Raw genomic sequence first — 6564 nt, 5'->3', positions numbered from 1 at the left:
AAACAGACGGTGTTTGCCAATGATACGAGTTTCAATAGAATTTGCCTTCGTTTCATACTAGTAACGCACCACTTGTAAACATAAAGTACAGCTTCTTACACTGTGCACAAATACACCCCCGTAATGGCCACTTTGCTGGTTAGATTGAGTAAGTTATATTTGGTTACATTAAGATTCGATGACACTCATACACGATATGTTACAGCGTCAATTTTATCATAACAAGTGTACCTCTCCGCCAAATAGTCCCCTTCGCCTGCACATGCAGTGCCGCTTATAACATCAAAAACAACCAACAACAACAAATTATTCCTCTCACTTAGCTTTCGCTCATTCTTCATTAGAAACCAGAATAAACTATCCAATTCACCCAGTAAATTTCATAAAATTGGCCCAGCGATACGGCATTTAATCCCTATTTTCCACCGACGGTATATTTTTGCACAATGTAAGAAGCTGCAGTTTACAAGTGGAGCGTTACTAGTATGAAACCATGACAAGTGCTGTTAAAACTTGTATCACTGCTAGTGGCCCCGCGTGGCGTAGTCGTTATCGCTATCACCTTTGGTGCAATCAGTCCTGCGTTCGATTCCCGGTGAGGGCACACGGCCGAAAAGTGTATTTTTTTCAGGCTGTCATCCTGAGTGTGATTTTATTCGGTCACACCATTAATATGCTGGGATGGTACCTAAAAAACAAGTCCCACGCCACTCACTTCCCTCCCCCGTACTGAGTTCCGTCCCTTTCCTCGGATAATGTGATCGCCGATAGACATCATCCCTCATACGTGACGGGCTAACATGGCCTTATATACTGAAAGTCCAGGAATCTAATTTCTACTTAATATCATTGCTAAAACCCATAATTGTTTTCACTACTCTCACGCGTATACTCACCGTCACTGACGCGAGTGCTCCTTTGCAATGCAATCTAGCACTATTACACAGGTCCCACCAGCTTCACTCTGCCCTGACTGTCTTAAATATAAATCTTCTTTTGATGGCCATCTTGCACAAGTTGCTTTGTGTTTTGCACTAGTTTTTATTCCATATATCCGGATGCCTTTTTTATACTCAAATTGTACCTTAAAAGAATTGAAGTGGTCCCCTCATGGGCGACCAAAGGTGAAGGCAGGGTACTTCCTATGGTTCACGAAAATGTATAGGTAATATAGGAAACCACATATATGAAATACCAGACATAATATAGCAACCATTGGCCCCCTAGAAAATTTTCTTTGTGTTTCCGTGTGCTAACTTGAATTTTATTTATTCTAAGTTGAGTAATGTGATGTCCCCCATCGCAAATCTTTTGCAGGACAATAAAAAGGGAATTAGGGAAAGAATTATAATTTTTCAACATGTGCGGTATTTCGACTGCTGTGCCAAAACCTGACCTGTACGAAAGAGTTAGTTTGTACCTTGTTCGAAACTTTCACGAAACTTATTTTGTATTGGGTGTGCTGGTAACACTTTAAAACACACTATACTTTAATCCTAACCCTTATACCCAAGTGCTAGCGATTTTGGAGATGAATATGTATTTCCGTCCTCCAGCAAACGATTAGTAGTACCGGTAACTATATTAGTTTCCTTTACTAATAATAAATTAAACTTATTTGTAGTAATGAACCAGTTTACGTGAATCTCTTCCATCACTGATTTACTCGAAGTAAAGATTTAATAAACCAAATGGCTATTTTTTCTATTGACATTGTAATACCCTGATTTCATAACCCCATGCCTTCGTAACTTCCTACAGTAATAGCAAGAACAATCTCTTTTATGAAAATACTTTACGTAGCTGCGCCCCTGTGTAATTAGTGACTGTATTTAAAAAAATGTTATTGCAAATTACATTGATAGCAAAGGAGGTAAAGTACACTTTGATCAGAAAATACATAGAAACCAATAGGCCTACCAGAACGTGCCCTGCGGGGCTTCTAACCACGTTCGCTCGCCCAGCTATGTTTTGTGAAGTAACACTGAACATGTTATATTTACAGTATTGAAGGAGAAACAAAAATATACCCAAAATCACTTGTTCTGCATAAATTGCACTCTTACAGCAAATAATATAATTAGCTATCAATTGATTATTATTAATTTTCAGTATTGAGGAAACAACTGAAGAACGAACATTTAAATGGGCTGTCATTATGACTTCAAAACTATGAAATAATAAGTTTTAAAACTACGAAAGGAGTTCATAGGAAATGAATTAAACGTACCTTTGAGAACTAGGATTATATTCAAAATTCAATTTCTGAAATATTATATTTAACTTCTACAAGAACTTCTCTGAACAAACTCATCACCGCACTATCAATAAATATATGGCGGACGTGTTAATCCTGTTTTACAATAATAGGGTTGAAATACTGAAGGTTGAAATCACTTTATTTAGGTATATTCAACTGTTATATTTAACTATATCGTACAGTATTTTGAACTTTCAACCGTTATTTGATTTTCTTTATTAAAGTTATTTCAACTAAAAATTTCAACTATATGGCTCAACCATACGATTTGGTTGATGCACCATATTACTTTTTTCAGTGTGATACTATCTTCCTATAGGATACATTAAAATGACAAATCGTCCCATTTGAGGCAGGAGTCGTTTCTTTAAGTGTTTGTATGCGCTGTTTTATCTATGTTCTGTTTTGTCTATGCACTGTTTTCGTGCAGGTTGTATTTGTATACGCTGCTTTTGTCCACGCTATATTTGCATGCGATGATTTTGGCCATGTGTGGTTTTGTCCACGTGCGGTATTTGTTCATGCGCTATTTTTGTCCATGCGCGGTTTTTGTTCATGCGCTGTTTTTGTCCACGCGATATTTGCATGCGCTGTTTTGTCCTTGCGCGGTTTTTGTTCACGCTGTATTTGCATGCGCTGTTTTTGTTCTTGCGCGGTTTTTGTCCACGCAGAATTTGCTTGCGCTGTTTTTGTCCTTGCGCGGTTTTTGTCCACGCGGTATTTGCTTGCGCTGTTTTTGTCCATGCGCGGTTTTCGTCCAAGCGGTATTTGCATGCGCGGTTTTTGTCCTTACGCTGTTTTTGTGCTTGCGCGGTTTTTGTCCACGCGGTATTTGCATGCGCGGTTTTTGTGATTGCGCGGTTTTTTCCTTGCGCTGTTTTTGTCCACGCGGTATTTGTGTGCGCTGTTTTGGTCCATCGCTGTTATTGTTTGCGCGGTATTGACCTAGAACCGTCGAAACATGTCTGCATAATGTAGGAAACCAGTATTTTATGTTTAGAAGTTTAATGTTACCAGTATCAAATCATTACAAGAGCTATGGTTCAGTTCAAATGAGTGAATACGATGTCAAGGGTTTGTTGCACTATTCTAATTTATACATTATTCTTATTTTTGTACTATAACCTCAGTCGATGACGCGCCTGCTCCGTACGGACTACTCTCCCGCGGACCCCCTTCAATGCCCCTGCCCCGACACTGTTAAATAGCATCTCGATTTTGTTTATTTATTATTATTTTTGCACAGCCTTGTATGTAGCATATGTTAAGATGCACATTTGTACCTTACGGGAAAGCACTAGTAAAATTAATCTGCACACGTGAAAGCAACCTCTATCTTAAGAAATAACTTCTCAAATACTACGTGTGGATTTCGTGATAAAATACTTAGATTACAGTAGGATAACATGTAATCATTTCCGGGATACTTCAATTTGTGAGCATATTATCAATCTATACACAATTATTTGATATTATCAGAGATTAATAACAGTACAAAACGTCTTATTAAATCAAGAAAAATCAGTTATATATATATATATATATATATATATATATATATATATATATATATATATATATATATATATATATATATATATATATATATATTTAATGGACTCTTCTTTCTTAATCTACACCCGGTATTCTTGTATATTAAATTCTCAAATTAATACTTATACTTCTCATTGCTTCAAAATTTAACAAAAGTTATGGGCATGCAAGGATTATAACTATATAAATCGTGAATATTATCAACAAAAAATACTAACAATATCTTCCGGCGCAAATATTATCTTTGTTTATCATAATACACACTTGGAATATCATATAATTATGGAAAAGAGTAACGAAAAGATATTTATTCAACTTCAACTCTGTCTCACGACGCCATCTTACTTGTTTTGTATTTTCCTGCACTGAAACTCGAACGCTGATTGGCTATTGAATGCTCTTGAATTTGATTGTTTAGAACAGGACCGAAACGAAATTTCTTGAAAGAAACTATTGAATTCAAGAGAAAAATGACGTCAGTGCTGACGTCTTTTTCATCAAATAGTCTTGAATGGTCTTGAACAAGAGTCTTGTTCAAGCTTTCTTGGATCGTCTACAAGCAGTATTACTCATCATCACCGTCTCCTTTAGCCTAACCGGCATAACCGTGGGACGTAAAACTCAAAGATTTTTTTACACACACATACAGACAGATATACGCTTTTATTTATATTTCATACGTATATGGACATAGTTCATTGTCAAAACATTTATGGGATGTCAAACGATCATTGCATGGTGTCATTGCAATCATTGCAATCAATCACACGCTGGCCCCGAGCACATACTACAGACAGACAGATAAACAGGTAGACAGGATGCGTTTCACATTTTATTTTATTATTATACACTTAGGGGACACGGTGCCTTATTGCTTGGGGGTCCTTGGATCAATCGCAGCTCGTGTCGTCAATGTTTGCTGGCCCCGCTCGCACATGCTACAGACAGATAGACAAGCAGGTAGACATGATATTACCAAAATTTAAAACACATAATATACCTAATCTTTTCGTAATATTATTTAACATACAATTACAAGTGCTATGTCTGTTATCGTTCAATGTTCACTATCTGTTGTATACAAGATCATCCAGGCGTTCCCACGACATCTGTGACTAAGGTGAAATACGAATCATCAGAACATGTACTCGGGCATCTTATCTGTTTGTTCTTGAAACCAGTGGCGGTTCCTGAGTATATGATATGGTAGTGCCAAAACGTACACAATAAATAAACGCCGTACATGTAAAGGCACAAATAACATCATTTTCTTACAGTCACACACACACACACACACACACACACATATATATATATATATATATATATAGAGAGAGAGAGAGAGAGAGAGAGAGTTATTTAGAATGAAGGTGTTTGTGCCTACAGTAAACTTATTATAAACACAAAGCAGATTTTGTCCAGATTGCGACCCCCCACCAAATAACACGCGGAAAACAAAATAAAGGATTGGCTATATCACAACCACACATTCGAACTGTTTTTCAAATACATGTTCATGTTAAATTGGTGCAATCTTTCCTTATTACGGATCACTTGCTTAACACACAATTTAAAATTAGGCATTTGCTTTCCTAAATTTCCTGCTTCCAGTTAGTTTGTCGTCATATGATAGGGATGAAAACGGGCATTTCACTAAATTACTTGCCACATTCATCGTAATGTATTGTTCTGGTTTCACGGAAAGTAGTTACAAATATAGCGAAAGAAGAAAAACAGCACTACACTTAAATACAGGGTTTTCATATAGTCTGGACGGATTTAATTTGCTTATAACTTTCATAAAAATGATCATAATGAAATCAAATATAGTGCAAACGGTAGCGGAAGGATTAAATTTATACTTGGCAACACTGTTAGATAAGCGGCAACTCTGAACAAGTTGAGAGAGGGAGAGGGAAAGCAAGGGTCAGTTTCTTACCAAATTCCATCCATTGCTGTTTTCATTGTTGTTTCAATGTTGAATGTTAAAAGTAAGTTGTAAACTGTGTTGGTGTGTGTGTCTTTTAAAGAAATAAATAAATGAAAAACTCCTCTCAGAAGACTATTTTTTTACCGTATCAAAGATGGCGTCGGTGAAAGAGAAAGCACAATGTGTTCTGTGGTACGCAGAGCTAAAATCACCAATTCTGGTGTCTCGAAAGTTCACCAAAGATTTCAAAAACCCGGCACCGACTGAGAGTGCAATCCGAAAGTGGCATGCTAAGTTCTTGGAGACAGGAAGCGTCCTGGACCGTCCTCAAAGTGGGAGGCCGCCAACATCGCCTGCAACAGTGAGCAGGGTAAGGGAAAGCATCATCAACAACGCGAATGTGTGGACGTAAATGGTGCCCAGTTGGAGGTGAATGAACTGAGCTGGTGCAGATTACAGGTAAAAATGTAATCCTTCCGCTACCGTTTGCACTTGATTTGATTTCAATATGAGCATTTTTATGTAAATTATAAGCGAATTAAATCCGTCCAGACTTTATGAAAACCCTGTACAGTACTCAGCATCAAAACTTTGCAAAAATCTATAATTGAGAAGTTACATACACATACCACATTGAACACCACAAACGCCGTGTTCGTGGGTTTTCTCGGTGTTCTCCCGTTTCCTCCCACTTTCTTCATTCCACCATTTTCACTCCTCTCATTATCACCGTCTCCTTTAGCCTAACCGGCATACCGTGGGACGTAAAACTCAAAGATTTCATTTCATTTCAACACCACAAACACTCAGGAGCACACCG

This window comes from Thermobia domestica, chromosome 3 (assembly GCF_964235325.1).
Source record: "Thermobia domestica chromosome 3, izTheDome1.hap1.1, whole genome shotgun sequence".
Classification (NCBI taxonomy): Eukaryota; Metazoa; Arthropoda; class Insecta; order Zygentoma; family Lepismatidae; genus Thermobia; species Thermobia domestica.
Note: the sequence above shows the minus strand (reverse complement) of the source record.